Below are 25,854 nucleotides of genomic sequence, written 5' to 3'. Positions count from 1 at the left end.
TCAACGACATGGGCTTTTGGAGCCGAAGGCCCACTTTTGTACCCCTGATGACTACACGACACAAAACTTTATACCTCACCTGGGCCCGTCAACACCGACATTGCACCGTTGATGACTGGAAACATGTTGCCTGGTTGAACGAGTCTCCTTTCAAACTGTATCGATCGGATGGATCTGTACAGGTATGGAGACAACCTCATGAATCCATGGACCCTGCTTGTCAGCAGGGGACTGTTCAAGCTGGTGGAGGCTCTGTAATGGTGTGGGGCGTGTGCAGTTGGAGTGATATGGGACCCCTGATACATCTAGATACGACTCTGACGGGTGACACGTACATAAGCATGCCGTCTGATCACCCGCATCCATTCATGTCCATTGTGCATTCCAACGGACTTGGGCAATTCCAGCAGGGAAATGCGACATCCTACACGTCCAGAATTGCTACAGAGTGGCTCCAGGAACACTCTTCTGAGTTAAACACTTCCGCTGGCCACCATACTCCCCAGACATTAAAATTATTGAGCATATATGGGATGCTTTGCAACATGCTGTTCAGAAGAGATCTCCACCCCCCCCCCCCCCCCCCCCCGTACTCTTATGGATTTATGGACAGCCCTGCAGGATTCAGTGTGTCAGTTCCCTCCAGCACTACTTTTGGCATTAGTCTAGTCCATGTCACGTCGTGTTGCGGGAGTTCTGCGTGCTCGCGGGGGCCCTACACGATATTAGGCAGGGGTACCAGTTTCTTTGGTTCTTCGGTGTATGTTAGTGTTTTGTGCCGGATCTCGATTCTAACATGAGTGTCCCGCTTACTAGGCAGATGCTCTGACCACTGAGCCATGCGGACACAGTGATCATGGCAACTGCACTGACTACCCTACCACGTCTCGCGTCAAATTCTCAACTTATCAACACACTACTAATGTGGTGCCCCTTGCCCATTAGCCTCATTACTCGCGGCATTTCGCTGATTCCCATAAGAGTTCGAGTCTGGTGTGCATCTGCACTGTAGGGATCATTGGCCATCTCGTATTGATTATATATATTTTCATTAAAATACGAGCAACAGATCCTGTGGAAATTACTTGGCGTCTTTATGACCACAGTGGCACGCAGCAAATCGTGGTAGTATGTGTGTGTGCGTGTGTGGTGTTGTTTTTTCGGACACGTCTTGAGAATTTGGGTTTGACCCGAGGCCTGCTAGGCTAGACCGTGCAGTTGCAATGCTCATTGTGTTAAAGCATCTGCCTAGTAAACAGGCAACTATGGTTCCAATCCCGATGTTGCACAAATTTTCAACTTTTGCCATTGACTGCAATCAATACCTGTTTGCAGCCCATGCATGCAGTTCCGTTGTGCCTTAATTCATAATGGCTTTTCGATCAAAATGATGTATCGAAATATATATCTCCCTGGTTTTCAAAACTGTTATTTTCAAAATACGACTTTTTCCTCTTAGTCAGTTGTATTCATTGATGTTTCATACATTTTTATATTTACAACACACTGAAATTAATTTATGGTTGAATATCACTGGGGTCAATATGACATCAATTTAAATTGTTTGTTTATTTATTGAATGTAACATAAATGAAAATAGAACGATTACTGGTACGTTGAACATCTGTAATGTATGTTTTTATATTAGCTCATTAAAACACTGGCTGCAGATCCTGTACAAATTACTTGGGGTCTTTATGACCACAGTGGTACTCAGCAAATAGTGGAAGTAGGATGGTTAACTACGTTTTTATTAGGTGGCGTTCCTGTCTGTCTCTCTGTTCGGTACAAATTTTGAAGTTGATTTTGAACTGACTTCCCAGTGAGTTAGAGACTGGAAATTTGAAACTTACCTCAGAACTGGATGAGAAGGCAGTATTAACTCGCTTCCTTGCCTGGTGTTTGAAGGAGGATACTTTGTTTACCAATGTCATTTCCCGATGAGCTAGAGACTTCAAACTTTCATCATAGGTCAGACTGAATAATGATGCAATATTAAATTGCTTTCTGGTCTGGTGTGTGGCAGAGGCTACTTTATGTGCCACTGCCATTTCCCCTTTTTCCTATTCCACTGGCGAATGGTTTGCGAGAAGAACGATTGGTGATAAGCCTCTGTGTGAGCTCGAATTTCTTTAATTTTTACCTTTGCGGTCTTTTTGAGAGATACGTGTTGGAGGAAGCAATATAATGATCGAATTTACCATATGTCTCTGTTGTTATCTAATCAAAATATTTGAAATAAGTTGAAACATTGGAAACACACATGACCAAGAAGCGCAAAATAATTATTTAAATAAAATGTTTTTAAATCGAAATAAAAAGGATAAAATAATTTTTTCCAAGCCCAATACAAATTCCTAACCACATACAGATAGTCCTGAAAATTTGTGATTGTGAATTTTTAATAGCTATGAAAGTATTTTTAAAACATAAAACGGAAAATGTGGGGCTGCTACCATACATAACTGATACATGATAGTTCACGTCCTTACTACTACACTCCTTACTAACTGATGTATCAGTAATCCACCTCCTTGCTATTATCTATGCCATGCGCACCACGTTTTTCGTTCTAAATCTTACAAATCTCTTCGTAGCTATTAAAAATTCACAACTACAAATTTTCAGGACCGTCTGTATGAGGTTAGGAATCTGTATTTAGCTGAGAGAAATTATTTTATACTTTTAAATATTCAGCCCTATTAAAAATGGTCTATTAAAATTCATTTTTATTTAAATAATTACTTTCTGGTAAGCTTATTACTTTGTGTTGATAGGCGAAGACTGAAATATAGGTATGATACAAATCCAGTGAATTATATACCTGATGGATAAAAATGGATTCCTAAGGTTACATTTATAATGTAATTTTCACATTAACAAAGCACTGTCAGAGGTGAAAGGAGCCATACGTGACAGAAAAAAGGCTCTCAATACCGTCTAACAATCGAACCCCACTCTCACGGTTTAGAGTAGCACTTACTTACTGAGCTACTTTCCTCCTTGTCTTTTATTTTCTTATATTTTATTTTTATGGTATCCACCGTTTCCTTGTAGCCCTCCTTTTCTCTCGCTTTTGCCTTTTTCGAAGCCAGCATAGCGTCAGTAAATCAAATGAAATATTCATCAGCTCAAGAAGATTGTCCCCTTCTTAGCTGTGCTGTCCAGCCATAGTTAAATGATCTTCCCTTGGTCGCTTTCATGCGCGAATCAAGCAGGAGGTATTGTGATACGTCTTTTTGCTGTTGGCCAGTTCTGCCTAGTCCTGTCTGAGAAACCATAAGGAGACTTCGCCAGCCCCCTGTCACGTCCGTTTCCTTACCAAAGAGTCGCACACCATCAAATGTAGTCATACTGAGACTACTATTACCTGCTACATCCCCCAGTATACAACGCGCATTGCTGCAGATGCGCCTTACTTCAGCCATCCTATATAGCGTTTCCCCAAAGAAATGTAATTAACAACTCAGGATAGGTGATAGTGAGATTAAGTAGTGGGCGAAACATAGTAGCGTTTTATTTTTCGTTTAAAATATTTTTTTATTTAAGTAAGTGCAGTTTGGTTGGTTCAAATGGCTCTGATCACTATGGGACTTAACATCTGTGGTCATCAGTCCCCTAGAACTTAGAACTACTTAAACCTAACTACCCTAAGGACATCACACACATCCATGTCCACGCCCCGTCCTCACCGGAAGGTAGGAGACGAGGTACTGGCGAAATTAGAGCTGTGAGGACGGGGCGTGAGTCGTGCTTGGGTAGCTCAGTTGGTAGAACACTTAACCGCGAAAGGCAAAGGTCCCGAGTTCGAGTCTCGGCCCGGCACACAGTTTTAATCTGCCAGGAAGTTTAATATCAGTGCACACTCCACTGAAGAGTGAAAATTTCATTCTAGTATCATCGACCTATTAGTCGATTTGTAATTGCATCATAAAGTTCTTCTCGACTGAATATACTTACGAGCCCAGTTCTTGTCATTCGCGGGAAGTTTTAGTTTTATCATTTTACATTAAGAAATTTGCAGGAGAGGCTCACAAAATGCTGGTTAAGACTTATCGTGATGCATCTGTTAGCGAAAGAACACGCGAAGCATGGTCTCAATGGGTAAAGAACGGTGATTTTGATGTCAAAGACCGTCATGGCGGTGGAAGAGAGAAGGTTTTCGAAGCTATTGAAACCGACGGAAACAAATCACAGTAGATCGTTATCGAAAGCAACTAATGCGTTTGAGGACAGTGGCGAAAGAAAAACGGACACAATACAGCAATAGATATGAAAAGGTAATTTTGCAGCATGACAATGCTCGACTCCATGTAGCACAGTTGGTCAGAACATACTTGGAAACGCTGAGATGGGAAGTACTTTCCCGCCCACCTTATTCTCCATACATTGATCACTATGATTGCCACCTTTTTCAATCTATGGCACACGGGCTGGCTGACCAGGACTTCCGGTTCAAATGGTTCAAATGGCTATGAGCACTATGGGACTTAACATCTATGGTCATCAGTCCCATAGAACTTAGAACTACTTAAGCCTAACTAACCTAAGGACATCACTCAACACCAAGTCATCACAAGGCAGAGAAAATCCCTGACCCCGCCGGGAATCGAACCCGGGAACCCGGGCGTGGCAAGCGAGAACGCTACCGCACGACCACGAGCTGCGGACGGACTTCGGGTAATATGAACAAGTGCAAAATTGGATCGGTTCATGGATCTCCTTAAAAGATACCCTGTGCTTCCGCTGAGGTATTCGTATGCTGCTCGAAAGATAGGTGAAAGTAGTGGCCAGCGATGACCAATGATTTGAATCGTAAACTGTTTGTAAGTCTCGAAATTCGAGAATAAACGACAGAAGCAAAGCTGTAGATCTGATAATTGACTAATCACTGATTATGCATTATTACCCACTTCCAGATCTGGCACCGTTTTCTCTGGTCTGTACAGTAATTTTGAAACCCATCGTGGGGCGCGATTTTTCCCTGCTTCTCCCTGTTGACGTAAAGTGCCCGTAGCGATGTGTGGCCTTCGCATTAAGGTACGAAGGCCTCAAAGAATTTCAGAAGGATGGCAGTAACTTGACGCCTGCAGATATAGACTTGAGTGTATGAGAAAGTTACAGAAATACTTGGAAACGTTGAAATGGAAGTCCTACCCAACCCGCCGTACAAGCATTCTTTGTCCGTCCATCATGTTAATACATCAACAAGTTGCAATGCGCCTACATCCTACATATTTCCATTCATGACGTTAACATAATTTACCTACTCAAATAATCTTTCTTTGCAATGGAGAAATACTATAAGTTCTCCTATTCTGTCACCAGAGTTCAATGGGTACCAAAATCATACATTCCTCTACATTCAACATCTCGTTCTGGGTGGATATCAGTATACAAATTAGATAGCATCGTTCCAATCATAAATTTTCAGCAATACGAAAAAGCTTATTTTTTCATTTTTGATTTTTCTGGTTCTGATTCCCTAATCTACGTCTACATCTACATCCATACTCCGCAAGCCACCTGACGGTGTGTGGCGGAGGGTACCTTGAGTACCTCTATCGGTTCTCCCTTCTATTCCAGTCTCGTATTGTTCGTGGAAAGAAGGATTTTTGGTATGCCTCTGTGTGGGCTCTAATCTCTCTCATTTTAACCTCATGGTCCCTTCGCGAGATATACGTAGGAGGCAGCAATATACTGCTTGACTCCTCGGTGAAGGTATGTTCTCGAAACTTCAACGAAAGCCCGTAGCGAGCTACTGAGCGTCTCTCCTGCAGAGTCATCCACTGGAGTTTCTCTATCATCTCCGTAACGATTTCGCGATTACTAAATCATCCTGTAACGAAGCGCGCTGCTCTCCGTTGGATCTTCTCTACCTCTTCTATCAACCCTATCTGGTACGGATCCCACACTGCTGAGTAGTATTCAAGCAGTGGGCGAACAAGCGTACTGTAACCTACTTCCTTTGTTTTCGGATTGCATTGCCTTAGGATTCTTCCAATGAATCTCAGTCTGGCATCTGCTTTACCGACGATCAATTTATATGATCATTCCATTTTAAATCACTCCTAATGCGTACTCCCAGATAATTTATGGAATTAACTGCTTCTAGTTGCTGACATGCTATATTGTAGCTAAATGATAAGGGATCTTTCTTTCTATGTATTCGCAGCACATTACACTTGTCTACATTGAGATTCAAGTGCCATTCCCTGTACCATGCGTCAATTCGCTGGAGACCCACCATCGTTTCAGTACAATTTTCCATTGTCACAACCTCTTGATATACCACAGCATCATCCGCAAAAAGTCTCAGTGAACTTCCGATGTTATCCACATTGTCATTTATGTATATTGTGAATAGCAACGGTCCTACGACACTCCCCTGCGGCACACCTGAAAGCACCCTTACTTCGGAAGACTTCTCTCCATTGAGAATGACATGCAGCGTTCTGTTATCTAAGAACTCTTCAATCCAATCACACAATTGGTCTGATAGTCCATATGCTCTTACTTTGTTCATTAATGTACCTAGGCATTATCTTAGACAAATATCTCACCCACAACAAACACTGTGAGCATAAAGACAAAAATGCTGCAGTAAGAAATAATATCCTAATAAAATGTGTCTGCAGCAAATGGGGTACAAACTATACGGTTCTCCCCACTTTTGTTCTAGTAAGTTGGCAGCACTGAACTACGCAGGATTGTAGTTAGTAATGGAGCGCTATATGACAGAGCAGCGTGTTGCCATAATGAAAACTTATTACAAAAATCGTGAACGTTATGCAGAGACTATTTGCAAACCCCGCACAATGAACATAGTACACCGAATAAGTCGAATGTGATGAGACTGAGCCGGCCAGAGTGGCCAAGCGGTTCTAGGCGCTACAGTCCGGAACCGCGAGACCGCTACGGTCGCAGGTTCGAATCCTGCCTCGGGCATGGATGTGTGTGATGTCCTTAGGTTAGTTAGGTTTAAGTAGTTCTAAGTTCTAGGGGACTTATGACCTCAGCAGTTGAGTCCCATAGTGCTCAGAGCCATTTGAACCATTTGATGAGACTGATTGTTAAATTTGAGAAAACCGGTTCGGTTGCGGACATTAAACCGTCGCAGGGTTCTTGTGTTAATGGTTTGCGGAAAATATCGCCACCGTGAGTGATAATTTTGTTGAAGTCCGGTAAAATCTATTCTCCGTCCTTTACAACAACTGGATATGTCCATAACCAGCATGCGACGTATTCTGAAAGAGCTTTGGGCCTATAAAATTCAACTGACACAAGAGCTGAAGCAGTATGACCACGAAAAGTGCCCAGCATTTGCCCATTGGGTGCCTCAAGGACGTAGCGAGAGGCGGGGGCCGGTGGCGGGTGGTCGGTCGAAGGGGAACTGGATACCCCCCCCCCCCCCCCTATCACCTACATCAAATTATACACACATGAAAAAAGTTTTGCATCATCCCGGTTCCCAGAATTCCTGAAGATAGACGTTGACTGTTGATGCTGTATCACAGGAAGGGCTCCCAACAAGGGAAGTGTCTAGGTGTCTCAGAGTGAAACAAAGCGATGTAATTCGGACATCGAGGAGATACAGAGGGACAGGAACTGTCGATAACATGCCTCGCTCAGGCCACCCAAGGGCTACTACTGCATGTGGATGACCGCTGCCAACGGATTGTGGCTCGGAGGAACCCTGACAGCAACGCTACCATGTTGAATAATGCTTTTCGAGCAACCACAGGACGTCGTGTTACGACCCAAACTGTGCACAATAAGCTGCATGATGCGCAACTTTACTCCTGACGTTCATGGCGACGTCCATCTTTGCAACTACGACACCATGCAGCGCCGTACAGATGGGTCCAACAACATGCCGAATGGACCGCTCAGGAGTGGCATCACGTTCCCTTCACTGATGAGTGTCGCATATGCCTTCAACCAGACAATCATCGGAGACGTGTTTGGAGGCAACCCGGTCAGGTTGAACGCCTTAGACACACTGTCTAGCGAGTACAGCAAGGTGGGGGTTCCCTGCTCTTTTGGGGTGGCATTAAGTGGGGGCCGACGTACGCTGCTGGTGGTCATGGAAGGCGCCGTAATGGCTGTACGATACATGAATTCCATTCCCCGATCGGCAGCATATTGGCGAGGCATTCGTCTTCATGGACGACAATTCGCGACCCCATCGTGCACATCTTGTGAATGACTTCCTTCAGGATAACGACATCGCTCAACTAGAGTGGCCAGCATGTTCTTCAGACATGAACCCTATCGAACATGCCTGGGATAGACTGAAAAGGGCTGTTTATGGACGACGTGACCCACCAACCACTCTGAAGGATCTACGCCGAATCACCGTTGAGGTGTGGGACAATCTGGACCAACTGTGCGTTGATGAAATTGTGGATAGTATGCCACGACGAATACAGGCACGCATCAATGCAAGAGGACGGGCTACTGAGCATTAGAGGTATTGGTGTGTACAGCAATCTGGACCATCGCCTCTGAAGGTCCCCCTGTATGGTGGTACAACTTGCAATGAATGTTTCTCATGAGCAATAAAAAGGGAAAAAGGGCGGAAATGATGTTTATGGTGATCTCTATTCCAATTTTCTGTACAGATTCCGGAACTCTCGGAACCGAGGTGAAGCAAAACTTTTTTGATGTGTGTATATACATGACCTGTCTGCCGTGTAGTGAAAGTTTAAGATTTTAGGTTTTCATTCATAAGATGGAAAAGGGATACGTACTTTTCATAGATTTAAACTGTGGAGACATCCATAGCACTCATCCCTATATCCCTATTTTAGCCAAGACCAATTGCTCATCTTGCTCTAGCTCATTTGTTGGTTTACTAATCAGTCCAGTTCTTATTCGTAGTTGTATTTAATGTAGTGCTGCTGTTTATTGTTTTTGTGCTGTGTGCTGATGTAATAGTTTCTAATTGTGGATACGTTTGTAAGATAAAAGACGAGGAAAACCGATTTTGAGCTACATTTTCGTTGATCAATCTGATTTTTGGGCGACACAAAAAAATTCAAGTGTATATTTATGCAGTGATTTTAATTAAATATTGTTTTGTAATGATTTTCACCGCTCCGCTGCCTTGTGAAATATTGAAGTATTGCAACACCAAAGTTCTACCAGCCTCCGAATAACCACTCCACTCTTGACATGAAACTGCTTCAGATAGGTTATGAAGCTATTATAGTACTGCGTATATATTTTTAACTGGAAGGGTTAATAACCTATCTGAAGCAGTTTAATGTCAACAGTGGAGTGGTTATTCGGAGGCTGGTAGAACTTTGGTGTTGCAATACTTCAATATTTCACAAGGCAGCGGAGCGGTGAAAATCATTACAAAACAACATTTAATTAAAATCATTGCATAAAATACTTTTGAATTTGTCTGCGTCGCCCAAAAATCGGATTGATCAACAAAAATGTAGCTCAAACGGCGATAGTTGCATTTCTTTAAAAAAAAAAAAGCTCAATATTCTATCATTAGTAGCCCAAATAATAAAATATCGCCCAATCTAGTCATCCCGGCTGTACGCAGTTATGAAAATCGTTTCAGGTACGGAACGATGGGGAAGTCTTTGTGTAGAGCGGAAGGGGTATGTGATGACAGTACATTCTACAGTTCGTTTCTAAAAGATTATTTCGTGGGCTGCTTGAATTCGTCCGAGCCGACTATGCCCTGCATACCTCTTCCCCCCTCCCCCGTTCGTCCAAAATATATTTACGCTTACATAACATTATAATAACAGACGCCAACAATTCCATACGCAATTAAGTCCTAAAATACGCATGCATTCATGCGCTATCAAATGACTAAACATGCGCAATTAAAGGAAAAATATGCATTGTCTGAACTGAATTTCGTTGTTCAAAATGTTCAAATGTGTGTGAAATCTTACGGGACTTAACTGCTAAGGCCATCAGTCCCTAAGCCTACACACTACTTAACCTAAATTATCCTAAGGACAAACACACACACCCATGCCCGAGGGAGGACTCGAACCTCCGCCGGGACCAGCCGCAGAGTCCATGACTGCAGCGCCTGAGACCGCTCGGCTAATCGCGCGCAATCCTTCGTTGCGATGCATTTTATTTTATTTTAAAACAATGTAAAACAACCACTTTTTCCAAGTTCTCCACAGACTTGGGGTAGCTCTGCGTGTTGAACAGCTGAGCTAGCAATTCTGGATTCAGGAGGCGAGGTGGTTTGAATCTATTCGCCAGAAACCTTGAAAATGGTTTTCTGTGGTTTCTCATTTTCAATTTAGACAAATGTCGGGGTTGGTCCCTTTGTACAGGTCACAGCCAATTCCTTCTGAATACATTTCTTTCCTGAAAGATCACAATCCTTCAAAGTTGCAGCCCCTCTGTTTCAATGAACAGAGTTGCATCGAAGGCGAAGCTAGCATCTCTTCAGAGACTCCCAACTCTAAAAGCCAAATGATAAATAAATAATAATCCAAGTTCTCCTCATTTATACTTATGTATTTGTCTGCCAGGCATTCTTTAATACAAGAAGTGATCTCTTTTACATTGCAAGAAACGACAGGCGCATTCTTAAATGAGAAAATTTGGGAAAGTGTAAAGTTGAATAATTCCTGATCATTTACATTTTCGCCACCAAAATTGCTGTAGTTTCTCTGTCGAACAGAGCTCTCTTTATTCCAAAAGTCCTGTTGATAACAATTACTTCCTCAGCTCAAAGCCAGACTGAAAGTAGAAGTGTAAAATGACGGTGGAGAGTGAAGGGATATTGGAGCATGACTGTTTCTTAGTGGTTTGCCAACATACATCACTCATAAGTAACAAGATTATATATCCACTTGGTGAAAACTCCATGAACATCGTCGAATAAAATAGTTTATCGTTTTTTACGGAAATCTTCAGAATCAATGAAAAACATGCCTTTTAAAAAAAGCGGACCTCCTCTTTGACAAAACCATGGCTGCGTCCTTGGGTACCTGTGAGACAAAGAACGGACAATAATTTCATTGCGATCATAATGTTAACTGGTGAGGATCACGTTCTGTTGAATGGCTTCATGAACAAGCAAAATTTCAGGATTTGGGTCACGAAAACCCACGAGTAATTATCTCTTCGAAGATGGCGCCGGAAACGCATTAACAGGGGACGGCGAACGTTACGACAATATGTCAAGAGAGTTTTTGTAGTCGGAACTGGATTGTGTGAATGCTGAAGAAGTTTGGTTTCAACAAGATGGCACAACCTGTCACACTTCGTTTACAACAATGGACTTGTTTCGAGAGAGGTTCCCTGGCTGGGTGATTTCTCGCAACAGTGACGTGAACTGGTCACCCAGATCTTTTGATTTGACGCCATGTGATCTTTGCGGTATATGAAATCTCGCGTGTGCGCCAACACACCGCGATCACTTCGAGAGCTCAAGGTCGATATTTAGTGTGTAATTTTAGAGCTAGCGGTGTAAGCACGCCGAAGGATTGAGGAAAATTTTATCGAAAGAACGAGAGTGTGTCTGCAGTGTCATGGAAAGAAGGAAGTGCAAAGGATGGTCTAATGCTGAACGTCAAGAAAACTAAAATTATGGTAACTACACCTACCACTTCATGGCATCTAGAAGGAAAGACAATAGAGGTAGTTTCTGTGTTCAGTTATCTTGACTCCCAGATTTCGGCTGATCGTGACTGCAGCCACGAAATCAAAAGACAGTTGTTACTTGACAGAAAGCCAATTCCCAATAATGAGAATGTTTTAAGGAGTAGAGACATAACTTTAACAACAAAGATTCTTGTAGAAGGAGCTATGTATGGTCTTTTCTGTCGCGATATACGGATGTCACGCGGTGGAAGATCTGAGATTTACCGAGAATGTTGCAGTGTTTTACAACCAAATCGCTGAAGCGTTGTCTTTGTCCGATTAGCAGTGTGGGGGCGGCGGGTGTTCTCGTGCAACAGGAAGATTCCATCCGGCATCATTCCTGGGCGTTGTGACATTACGGCGCGTCGCAGTTTCTGTGAAGTGTCTTCACAGCTCTGCGCATTAATTGTGGTTACACATCAAGGAGCTCGACAAGGAAAGAGCCCCTAAAGTGTATTTTCACCTCTTTGATGACCTGAAGAAAGATATGCGTAGACGTCGGTTTCAGTCGAACGAGGAAGTGTAAGAGTAGATGTAGTTGTGGATTCGTCAGCGGCCAACCGTGTACCACGAAACAAGAGTTGATCATCTCGTCTCCCAATGGCATAAATGTCTTACTGTGTGTGGCGATTACTTTTGAATGGAACCATTCCACGGTCCCGTTGTGACTGATGTTCGGTTTTTCGGTTTTCATTTTACTTCCCTTTATAATTCCATGATACGGTATAGTCTACACGACCTTGGGGATGGAGTGTTCTACATTTCATGGCAGTCAGAATCAGTATACATACATAAGCACTGATCAGCTAACACATTACGAGCACTACACACGTGACACGCTAAGGAGAGTATATAAACGGAAGAGATACGAATTTGGTATCACTGTAGCGACGATAAAGAACGCAAAATCGGAAATTGTCTGACATAAGCGGCCCTGACAATGGACAATTTGTCATATCCCGGCGTCTGCGAACGAGTAACTCGCAAATGGCGAAACTGGTCGGTTGTTTGCGTGCTACAGTTGTAAACACCTAAAGGACGTGGTTGACGGACACTGAAACAAGGAGTAGGTGACAGATTGTTGAATGTCCATGCAACCATAAAATGTGGAGGTCGGAAGCTTGTTCACTTTGCATGGCAAAATAGACGGTCATCTGTGACAGGGCTGACGGCACAAGTGTTTCGGAGCAAACTATTCAGCACACATTGTTGTCTTCACAGTTCCCGTGTTACCCCAACGATGTCGTCAATTACGATAGCCATGGCCACTGAATCACCGAGAATGCACCGTAAATTAATGGAAACGTGTCGCCTGGTCTGATGAATCATGTTTCTTGCTACACCAGGACGACGATCGTGTCTGAACACACCGTCATCCAGGTTTTCGAAACATGCACCGCAACACGGATACAGGACAGTGGGGGCAGTGTTATGCTGTAGCGGACATTAACCTGGGATTCCATGGAAGCTGTAGTAGTAATCAAAGTCACCATGGCAATTTTAGATTTACCACCTACCATGTCATTTTGGTACCCGTACATCCCGTATGCTTGATGCCTTCCCCACTGTGATGGCAAATTTCCAGCAACATAATTGTTCGTGTTACAACGCCAGAATCGCGCTACAGTGGTTTGAGGAGTGTGATAGTGAACTCACGTTGATGTCTTGGCCACCAAATTCGTGTGATCTCAAATTGATGGAACACGTCTGGGACGCCATCGCACAAAATATTTGTCATCCACTTAAAGGCGCACAGTGGTCGCTTTGGAGGGCTGTGCACGCTTTAGAACTGACACTATGCTGTCATGTGACCCTCTACCACTGATGTAATTCGTGACACTGAAGTGGTGTGTATGTGCCAGTCGGTTGTACAGAATCTGTGCGGATAGGTGGGTTGTTGTTGGGTCATGGCAGAATGCAGCAAGGAGCTATCGTGTTTCGACGTGCCCATGACCACACAGTGTTGGAGTTGCCCAATTAAACGCCGACTGTCCATTGTGTTTACAATGAGTGGTGTCCCACTCACAGCTATGTTTCACGATGAAAGAAGAGTGGTCATAAATAGATCCTAAACAACAGGGACCAGAAACGAGTTCATGACTTGTAAATGAAAGTCGGTTAAACCCAACAGGAATTGCTGCTATCGGGGAATATAGGTCCATCTCGACCGATTTCCTAGCGAACATAGCGAAGGGAACTATATGCGATGGACATTAGGACTTGGATACCACGATAAAGGTCATTAATCACTGGGAAACATAGAGCTGCACGTCTCCAGTGGATGACACAGCACAGAAACTAGACAGTAGCTGACTGTAGGCGTGTAGTGCGGTCCTAAGAGTCACAGTTTTGTCTCTTTTTAAATTATGAAAATGACTGACGTCCCAATGTGGGTTTTAACCGGCTGTGTACGGAGGGTGAAGTCCAGACAGTAGGTGGACGTGTGAAGTATTGAGGGTGGTTTTCGTACTAGGACTTGGATCCACTTATTCAGGTTACCGTTAAAATGAACCAGGATGTTACTTAAACATTCTAGGTGAACAAATGTCGGTTTTTCTTCTGTATCTTCATGTTAAGCACGTTGCGGATACATCTGTCATCCAAAGAAGACGAAGTAAATATTCCTGAATTCCAATCAAGAACAACTGCCAAGATGAGAAACATAGAAGTAGATATCCTCGGTGCATATCACTTAATAAACGCAAGGCCTCCGGTCCAGATTGTATACCAGTCAGATTCCTCTCTGAGTATGCTGATAAAATAGCTCCATATTTAGCAATTATATACAACCACTCGCTAACAGAAAGATACGTACCTAAAGACTGGAAAATTGCTCAAGTCACACCAATACTCAAAAATGGAAGTAGGTGTAATCCGCTGAATTACAGGCCTATATCACTAACGTCGATTTGCAGTAGGGTTTTAGAACATATACTGTATTCGAACATTATGAAGTGCCTCGAAGAAAACGATTTATTGACATATAGTCAACACGGATTCAGAAAATATCGTTCTTGTGAAACATAACAAGCTCTTTACACTCATGAAGTTATAAGTGCTATCGTCTGGGGATGAAAAATTGATTCCATATTTTTAGATTTCCAGAAGGCTTTCGACACTGTTTCTCACAAACGTCTTCTAATCAAACTGCGTGCCTACGGAGTATCGCCTCAGTTGTGCGACTGGATTCGTGATTTCCTGTCAGAAAAGCCACAGTTCGTAGTAATAGACGGAAAATCATCGAGTAAAACAGAAGTAATATCCGGCGTTCCCCAAGAAAGTGTTATAGGCTCTCTATTGTTCCTGATCTATATTAACGACATAGGAGACAATCTGAATAGCCGTCTTAGATTGTTTGCGGATGATGCTGTCATTTACCGTCTTGTAAAGTCATCAGATGATCAAAACGACTTGAAAAATGGTTTAGATAAGATATCTGTATGGTGCGAATAGTGGCAATTGACCCTGAATAAAGAAAAGTGCTAAGTTATTCATATGAGTACTAAAAAATGGTTCAAATGGCTCTGAGCACTATGGGACTCAACTGCTGAGGTCATTAGTCCCCTAGAACTTAGAACTAGTTAAACCTAACTAACCTAAGGACATCACAAACATCCATGCCCGATGCAGGATTCGAACCTGTGACCGTAGCGGTCCTGCGGTTCCAGACTGCAGCGCCTTTAACCGCACGGCCACTTCGGCCGGCTGAGTACTAAAAGAAATCGGCTAAATTTTGATTACGCGATAAGTCACACAAATCTGAGGGCTGTAAATTCAACTAAATACTTAGAGATTACAATTACAAATAACCTAAATTGGAACGATCACATAGATAATATTGCGGGTAGAGCAAACCAAAGACTGCGATTCATTGGCAGAACACTTAGATGGTGCAACAGGTCTACCAAAGAGACAGCTTACACTACGCTTGTCCGCCCTATTCTGGAGTACTGCTGTGCAGTGTGGGATCCGCATCAGGTGGGACTGACGGATGACATCGAAAAAGTACAAAGAAGGGCAGCTCGTTTTGCATTATCGCGAAATAAGGAAGATAGTGTCACAGACATGATATGTGAATTGGAGTGGCAATCATTAAAACAAAGGCGTTTTTCGTTGCGACGGGATCTTCTCATGAAATTTCAGTCACCAGTTTTCTCCTCCGATTGCTAAAACATTCTGTTGACACCCACCTACATAGGAAGAAATGAACATCACGATAAAATAAGAGAAATCAGGGCTCGCACGGAAAAATTTAAGTGCTCGTTTTTCCCGCGTGCCGTTCGAGAGTGGAACGGTAGAGAGACAGCATGAAGGTGGTTCATTGAACCCTCTGCCAGGCACTTTATTGTGAATAGCAGAGTAATCACGTAGATGTAGATGTAGAAGACAAAAGCTGCCACACAAAGCTGCAAGCATTCGTTCCTCGTGTGACTAACACTCAGGCACTCTACTGCACTTCAAATGACCCGCTAAAGCACTCTATCTTAATCCCGTAGACAATGTCTGCGACTGTTTGGAAGCGCAGGTGAAAAAAAAAGTGTGTGAGTTCTTAAGGGACTAAACTGCAGAGGTCATCGGTCCTTAGACTTACACACTACTTAAACTAACTTAAACTAACCTATGCTAAGAACAACACACAAACCAATGCCCGAGGGAGGACTAACCTCCGGCGGGAGGGGCCGCGCAGTCAGTGACATGGCGCCTCTAACCGAGCGGCTACTCCGCGCGGCGAACCGCAGGTGAAACGTAGCAGTCAGCATACCCGGAGATTGGTAGTACTAATGGATTTAACTATAAATTAGTGTCTCAGGATGGATGTGGGATACATGAAGAAACTTGTGGACACTACTCTTCGTCGATCGGAGATCATTATCAAGGCTAGACGTGATGTTACGTGTCATTAGGGTGTTATGTCCTGGTGATGACTAAATTTTTGTCTGACGTACATCTATATAAATGGCTCTGAGCTCTATGGGACTCAACATCTGAGGTCATCAATCCCTTAGAACTGAGAACTATTTAAACCTAACTAACCTAAGGACATCACACACATCCATGCCCGAGGCAGTATTCGAACCTGCGACCGTAGCGGTCGCGCGGTTCCAGACTGAAGAGCCTAGAAACGGTCGGTCACAGCGGCCGGCAACAAGGCTCAAGGTCAGAGTAGTGGGAGGGAGGAGGGAGAGGAGAGGGACAGACGGGTGGAATGAAATGGAGACAGAAAGTGGAAAGGAGGAGATGACAGAAAGAAGGCTCAGAAGGAGATGGGAAGAAGGGGGAAGAGAAGATGGACATAGAAACGTGGAAGGAGATGATGGACAGAGAGGGGGTCAGAGAGGCTGCAGGAGGAGATGGAGAGGAGAGAGAAAGGGAGGGAAAAGGTGATGGACAGAGAGAGGAGGAAGGAGGAGGAGATGGACAGTGGCTGGGGTCGGGGGGGGGGGGGGGCGGGGAGAAGGAGATTGGGATACGTATCCAAGTCCCATACATGTCAGAAACATATGCTTTCTGTTTTCTTCCTTTTCCATTTAACCACGATGAGTCACAGCAACGCGTGACCAGGAACAGCTAGCTTGTATTTAAACCTTTGTGGATTACGTTGGAAGCTCGATGAGACTGTTCGTGAATGATGCTGTTGTGTACGGGGAAGTTAGAACTCCTAAAAGTTATGGTGAAGTGGAAGAAAATCTACTGAACGGCGACGATTAGTGCAAGGATTAACACTTGGTGCTTAAAATAAACAAAAGTAACAATTTTGCTCATAAAGAAGTAGCTTACAAAACCGTCGATCGACTGACTTTTGGGCATTTCTCTACAGGTTTGGACCACGAACAGGTAGTATTAATAAAAGAAGTGCAGAACATTCGAATAAGAGCTGCAAGTTTTGTCACGGGTTCACTGAAGAGAGTCACGGAATTGTTCATCGAATTCTAGTGGCAGACGTTACAAAAGAGACGTTGTACATCACGCAGAGTTTTAAAATTAAAATTCCGATTACGTACGTTCAGTGCCACGTAAGGCAACGTATTACCTCGTCCCGCAAGTACGTTGTGAAGTGATCGTGACCGCAAAATCAGAGCAGCTGGACCTAAAACGGGGACTTCGCTGGCTTGCGTGGTACAGAATAAGACTGCCAGAAGATAAAAAAAAGGGATATTCAGAATCTGTGAAATTTATTTTTCACAGTCACCAGATATGTCATGTCTCGTACCATTCTTTTCAGAAGACTCCTGACAAGAAGAATTTTTTTGTTTTCGCTGTTATAGGTTGGCCCGGCTGCCGCTCGCGGGGATCCGCTGCTACGAGCCAGGCGAGTGAAGAAGACTGCTGCCGCAGCGCGCCGCCAATGAGAAAGGAGAAGCGAATTTCTCTCCACAGCATCTGCCGAGAGCGACCGACGTGCTTACAGTCGAAAATTCTCGTTTTTAATGACACTTGTATCCCACATCTGAGGAGACGAACGTGTGATTCAATATTGCGAAACGAGAAGGAGCCGAGGCGGCGGCGTGCGCACTCTAGCGTATGCTGAGAGTCCTCCACAGTGGGGAGCTGTTCCACTCGAGACATTAGCTACAGAAGGCGCTCGATAGTTGAAGGGAATGTTTCACCCACGTACGCGCCGAGCCGCGCCGTCCAAATCTTTATTTCTCACTCCCTTTCTGCCGCGCTGCAAGTTCTTACGAGCGGTAGTACGCCGCGAATGCTATGACCGTAGCTGTAGACGAGTGGAAGCCAATCTACAGAAGGTAGCTTGTTAGCACAGACTTAATTAAAACGTACAAATGGATTTATTATGTTTACCCACTTGCTCACTAAAGCAAACTTGAAGTACCTCTAAGTAAACTTACTGAAGTTGACATTTTCCTACGTGAGGCTGTTTCATTTTATTTATTTTGTTTGAAATAAACAATTATTTCATTTACGATTTGCTAATTTCGCCCCCTTGGGCATTATCAAATGGTTCAAATGGCTCTGAGCACTATGGGACTTAACTTCTGAGGTCATCAGTCCCCTAGAACTTAGAACTACTTAAACCTGTCCTCATCATCATCCTATCATACTCATCAACTGCAGGTCGCCGAAGTGGCGTCAAATTGAAAGACCGGCACCCGGCGAACGGTCTGCCCGACGGGGGGGTCCTATCATTACGATTAAATAAAATAAATAAGGGCCCTTGTTCACAAAGCTCGCATATACTAAGACCGGTTTTATGAACACAAGAACGAATTGTCGCATCTCTCCTGGCCGCCAGAGTGTACATCTACATCTACATGGATACTCTGCAAATCACATTTAAGTACCTGCCAGAGGGTTCACCGAACCACCTTCACAATTCCCTATTGTTCATATCTCGTACAGCGCGCGGAAAAAACGAACACCTTCATCTTTCCGTGAGAGATCTGATTTCCATTATTTTATTATGTTGATCGTTTATCCTATGTAGGTCGGCGCCAAGAAAATATTTTCGCATTCGGAGGAGTAAGCTGGTGATTGAAATTTCGTGGGAAGATATCGCCTCATCGAAAAACGCCTTTGTTTTAATGATGTCCACCTCAAATCCTGTATCATTTCATTGATACTCTCTCCCCTATTTCGCGATAATACAAAACGTGCTGCCCTTCTTTGAACTCTTTCGATGTACTCCGTCAATACTATCTGGTAAGGATCCAACACCGCGCAACAGTATTCTAAAAGAGGACGGGAAAGCGTAGTGTAGGCAGTCTCTTTAGCAGATCTGTTACATTTTCTAAGTGTCCTGCCAATAAAACGCAGTCTTTAGTTAGCCTTCTCCACAGCATTTTCTATGTGTTCTTTCCATTTAAGTTTTTCGTAATTGTAATTCCTAGGTATTTAGTTGAATTTACGGCCATTAGATTTGATTGATTTATCGTGTAACCGAAGTTTAACGGATTCCTTTTAGCACTTGACTTATTTTTGCACCATACACATATCTTTTCTAAACGGTTTTGCAATTGGTTTTGATCTTCTGATGGCTTTACTAGTCGATAAACGGCAGCATCATCTGCAAACAAACTAAGATGGCTGCTCAGATTGTCTCCTAAATCGTTTATACAGATAAGGAACAGCAAAGGGCCTACAACACTACCTTGGCGTGCGCCAGAAATCACTTCTGTTTTACTCGATGAATTTCCGTCAATTACTACGAACTGTGACCTCTCTGACAGGAAATCACGAATCGAGTCACATAACTGAGACGATATTCGATAAACACGAAATTTCACTACAAACTGCTTTTGTGGTACAGTGTCAGAAGCCATTCGGAAATCCAGAAATACGGAATCAATTTGAAATCCCTTGTCAATAGCATTTCACACTTCTTGGGAGTAAAGAGCTAGTTGTGTTTCACAAGAACAATGTTTCCTAAATCTGTGTTGAATGTGTGTCAATAACCCGTTTTCTTCGAGGTAATTCATAATGTTCGAACACAAGATATGTTTCAAAATCCTGCTGCATATCGAAGTTAATGATATGGGCTTGTAATTTAGCGGATTTACTCCTACTACCTTTCTTGAATATTGGTGTGACCTATCCAACTTTCTAAACTTTTGGTACGGATCTTTCGTCGAGCCAACGGTTCTATATGATTGTTAAGTATGGAGCTATTGTATCAGTACACTCCGAAAGGATCCTGACTGGTATAAAATCTGGACTGCAAGACTTGCTTTTGTTAAGTGATTTAAGTTGCTTCACTACTCCGAGGATATCTACTTCTACGTCACTTATGTTGGCAGCTGTTATTGATTAGAATTCTGGAATATTTTCTTGGGGAAGGAATTTCGGAAGGCTGTGTTTAGTAACTCTGCCCCGGCAGCTCTGTCTTCGATAGTATCTCCATTGCTATTGCGCAGAGAAGGCATTGATTGTGTCCTGCCGCTAGCATACTTCATATACAACCAGAATCTCTTTGTATTTTCTGCCAGATCTCGAGACAAAGTTACGTTGTGGAAACTATTATAAGCATCTCGCATTGAAGTCTCGCATCTCGAGTTGCTGTAAAAGATCGCCAATCTTGGAGATATTGCGTCCGTTTAAATTTGGCGTGCTTTTTTCTTTGCTTCTGCAGCAGTGTTCTGACCCGTTTTGTGTACCAAGGAGGATCAGCTCCGTCGTTTGTTAATTTATTTGGTATAAATCTCTCAATTGCTGCAAATGCTATTTCTTTGAATACAAGCCACACCTGGTATACACTTACACTGTGCATTTGGAGGGAATGGAGATTGTCTCTCAGGAAGGCGTCAAGTGAATTTTTATCTGCTTGTTTGAATAAGTATGTTTCGCGTTTATTTCTGGAGGATTTTGGGTTTACAATATTCAGTCTCGCTCCGACAACCCTGTGTTCACTAATCCCTATATCCGTTTGGTTCTCGTTATTAGCCAAGGATTATTTGTTGCTAAGAAGTCAGGTGTGTTTTCGCAACCATTTACTATTCGCGTGAGCTCATGAACTAACTGCTCGAAATAATTTTCAGAGAATGCGTTTAGCACAATTTCGGATGATGTTTTATGCGTACTTCCGGATTTAAAAATGTATTTTCGCCAATATATCGAGCGCAAATTAAAGTAACCACCAACTATAATTGTATGAGTCGGGTATTGGTTGAAATCAAACTCAAGTTTTCTTTGAATTTTTCAGCAATTGTATCATCTGAATTGGGAGATCGGTAAAATGATCCAATTATTATTTTATTCCGGCTGCCTAGAATTACCTCTGTCCATACTAACTCACAGGAACTGTCTACTTCAATTTCGCGACAAGGTAAACTACTTCTAACAGGAACATACACGCCACCACTAACTGTGTTTAGCCTATCCTTTCGGAACACCGTTGGGTTCTTCGCAAAAATTTCGACTGAACTTATCTCCAGCTTTAGCCAGCTTTCAGTGCCTATAGAGAATTGAGCATCATTGCTTTCTATTAGCGCGTGGAGCTCTGGTGCTTTCCCAATACAGCTACGACGATTTAAAATTGTTATACCGATGGTTCCTCTATCTACGTTCTTCCTGTGTTCGGCCTGTACCTTTTGTGACTGAAGCCCATTTTGTGCTTTCCTAAGACTCTCCAACCTAAAAAACCGCTCAGTCCACGCCACACAGCCTCTGTTACCCGTGTAGCCGCCTCCTGCATGTAGTGGACTCCTGACCTATTCAGCAGAACCCGAAACCCAACCGCCCTATGGCGCCAGTCGAGGAATGTGCAGCCTACATGGTCGCAGAACCGTCTGAGCCGCTGATACAGACTCTCCACTCGGCGCTGTACCAGAGGTCTGCAATCGATCCTGTCGGCTACGCTGCAAATGGTCAGGTGTGCTTTCATCTCACAAGTAAGAGTGACAGCTTTTACCACTTCTGTTACCCGCTCGAAACTAGAGAGAATCTCTTCCGATCCAAAGTGACACACATCATTGGTGCCGATGTGAGCCACCACGTGCCGTTGGGTGCATCCAGTGCTCTTCATCGAATCCGGAAGGACCTGTTCCACGTCTGGAATGATTCCACCCAGTATGCACAAGGAGTGCACATTGGCTTTCTTCCCCTTCTTGGCAGCCATGTCCCTAAGGGGCTCCATAACGCGCCTAACGTTGGAGCTCCCAACTATCAATAATCCCATCCTCTGTGATTACCCAGATCTTGCAGGTTGAGAGGTTTCCTCTGAAACAGGACTAGCGACTGCATCTGGCTGAGTGACAGTGTCAGCCACAAACAGCACCTGGGACCTGTTTGTCAGACTAAACTGGGAGGGCTTACGTGCGGACATCTGGGAAGTTTTCGCCGCCTACCACGCTCTGAGACGAACTCCCACTTGATTACGGGTGAGGGGTCAACCTCAGTGAGAGCAGTAACTGGGCTGACCACCGGTGAGGACCGATTGGAGGACTTGGACATGCTGGACGTCCATTGGATCCCCACGGACGGCCCACAACAGTGGTGCCCATCCACTGCAGCTTGAAGCTGTGTAACCGAAGCCATCACAGCATGATGCTGAGAGCGAAGTGTCACCAACTCCGCTAGCACCCGCACACAGCAATCACAGTCTTTATCCATACTATAGACCGTGGAAAACTACACCTCAGATAAACGGACTATCAGCATGTCCTGCGGAACTCTACTGTAGACGCTGCCGAAAACGCAAAACTGTGTCTAAGAAATTAGATTAATACACAGAGATTCAGAAACCCAACTACCGAAGTGCTCAGGTGAGACTAAATAATTCGCCGCTGGTTAGGAACTTGTAATATGTCACAAAATCGGTTTATTTTCCGATTCAAACGAAAGCGCGAGAATTGTGGCTATTAGATATTAAAATAACACGCAGAAACCCAAGAAACTAAACTATCAAAGCACACAGATTAAATTATATAATTTGCTCCTGGTTAAGAACTCGTAAAAGTCACAAAATCGGTTACTTCCCTGTTGCTGCGCCTGTCTCGGCCGGTTGCTGCTGCCTGACTCTCTGACAGTCATCATACCTCATTGTTATTGAGCCCTTGTGGTCTTCTTTGGAGAGAAGGGTGCGTGATCGCTAACCGTCTCCATCATCGTTACCTGAACTTACAACTATTTTGCAGGAAAAATAGTATAAGATTCACTTGGAAACCATACAGGGCCTATGGACGCTGATTTGAATCACAATGAGTTTCCTACTGCCATGGTGATGTGTTATGTTTCTGTTGTTTCCATATTTTTGTCCGTACGCTGTACATGCAATAACGGAAGCCATACTCCCGTCGAATGGCATAACATCTTACAATCCCATGTGTAAGGTTCTATGTCTAGAACGAAAAAAAATTGCAACCCATATGTGGTTGTCACCGCACCAGCATACACAACACATTAAAATACATCAGCATGTGTACTCACAATAGGGTAGACGTACATTCCATTTGATTTTAAGATATTGACCACAACATTTTTGTCTTTATTTTTGTCTTTATTTCAGGACTTATGATAATCAGGTGGGGGGGGGGGGGGCGAAATTAGCTAATCGCAAATGAAATAAAGTGTTTATTTCAAACAAAAAAGGCCTCACTAAGGAATAAGGCTTCTCTAAAGAAACTTAATGTGGATGCGGACCCAAACATAAAATAGATTATCTAAGTAAAGTGCGTTAATAAAGTTAATTTGTTTTATTACTTAGCGACGTAACTTTTCTTTTGTTTGGCTGCAATTATTAGGCAAAAGCCCATACGCCACACACAGTCAGCCAACACACAGTCAGCCAGCGTCACCCTCTATCTCCATCTTGATGAGATAAAAATGAAGTATAGAGTACAAATTAATATCCCTTGGACTCACAGACAACTCTTTACGGGACAGGAAACTGTATGTCCGAGCCGACGATAAAAACTCCGAAATGAAACTGATCTCTGAGGGAATTCCGCAGGGCTCTGTCATTTCGTCTCTGCTTTTCAACTTAAATATAAACGACATCCCAACAGTCCCCCTTGTTACGGCGAGATTTTTGCTGACGATACGGCCTTTCTGACGACTGGACGGCACTAGGACCAGCTAATCGCTAGGCTGCAACGGCAACTTGATGTAATGGAACACTGGGTGCTGCAAAATAAGATAATGATCAACCCGACGAAGACGGCAGCCGTTATGTTCACACGGAGGAAACCAGTTCCGAACGACAGACTCCAAATAGCTGATGAATTTATCTCATGGTCGCTGGGAGTGAAGTACCTCGGTGTCTACCTAGACAAAAAATTGCTCTTTACGCAGCATATTGATGACAAGAAGACGGCAGCCCAGAAGATGGCCAGGTCATTGATTCCGTTCCTGAAGAGTAAGGATCTCAACTCTGAGACTAAACTCCAATTGTATACAGCAACGGTGGAACCCACAATGTTATATGGCTCCACCTCGTGGGGAACTACGTGCGTCTCCAGCTGCAACAAAAAAACATTTGCTACCGATGGACCACAGGAGCTCCATGGTGGACAAGAAACGTCTACATCCGCACCACATTCAACGAGACCACTATAAAAGAGAAGTTATATGACAAGGCTCTACGAGTTTTTGACAAAATCGATGCCCTTAGGGCCGAAGTTCGACAATTAGAATCGGTAGGAACGGTAAACCCTGCAAGATGGCACAAGTATCGAGTAGCGAAGTCAATAACGTTTCATCCCCCATAGGCGATCTGCCATAACACGAGGAAGCAGTCACATATAACAGCCTAGACACATCTCACCCTCCACATGAGATAGACATCACCAAAGACAGCAGGCTAAAGACCCATTGAGCGCCCAAGCCTAACTGAATGTGTAATAAATAAAGTGTTTTCCTTTTATCCTTACATCCCACCCTAGAAGAATAAGTCATCAAAGATGATCTCTTCAGCGCACACTACACAAAAAAATTATGCACCTGTAGTGAAATTTCTAACCTGGCCGCACGTTTTCTGAAATTGATTTTACCGTAAAAAGTGTATTTTCGTTCTCAGACACACATAAAAGTGATGCATGGTCCAAATACCGACAAGAAACTACGTTACCTACTAATTTCGTACAGGCTGTGTACCCTGCTCCGGAGAAATTAAAAAGATAGTTACATATTCCATAGATCATTTCCATGATTTATATCAAAATTATGTGGTACGATTCAGTTTGTAAACAATGTGTATATGTCTGTAGGGGCCTTCCAACGACTTGTTGAGTCCATGCTACCGTCGAGTTGTTGCACTGCACTGGGCAAAATGAGGTCTGACACGATTTTAGGAGGTATTCCATGACTTTTTTCACCCTAGTGTATACATCCTGTGTATATGGAAAGATAACGCAGCGAGTTTCTTATTCCGATATCGGAGTTGAACGCGGTTTGCTTATAAGATGGAACTACACTCCTGGAAATGGAAAAAAGAACACATTGACGCCGGTGTGTCAGACCCACCATACTTGCTCCGGACACTGCGAGAGGGCTGTACAAGCAATGATCACACGCACGGCACAGCGGACACACCAGGAACCGCAGTGTTGGCCGTCGAATGGCGCTAGCTGCGCAGCATTTGTGCACCGCCGCCGTCAGTGTCAGCCAGTTTGCCGTGGCATACGGAGCTCCATCGCAGTCTTTAACACTGGTAGCATGCCGCGACAGCGTGGACGTGAACCGTATGTGCAGTTGACGGACTTTGAGCGAGGGCGTATAGTGGGCATGCGGGAGGCCGGGTGGACGTACCGCCGAATTGCTCAA

This window comes from Schistocerca serialis, chromosome 3, assembly GCF_023864345.2.
Source record: "Schistocerca serialis cubense isolate TAMUIC-IGC-003099 chromosome 3, iqSchSeri2.2, whole genome shotgun sequence".
In the NCBI taxonomy this organism is placed as follows: domain Eukaryota; kingdom Metazoa; phylum Arthropoda; class Insecta; order Orthoptera; family Acrididae; genus Schistocerca; species Schistocerca serialis.
Note: the sequence above shows the minus strand (reverse complement) of the source record.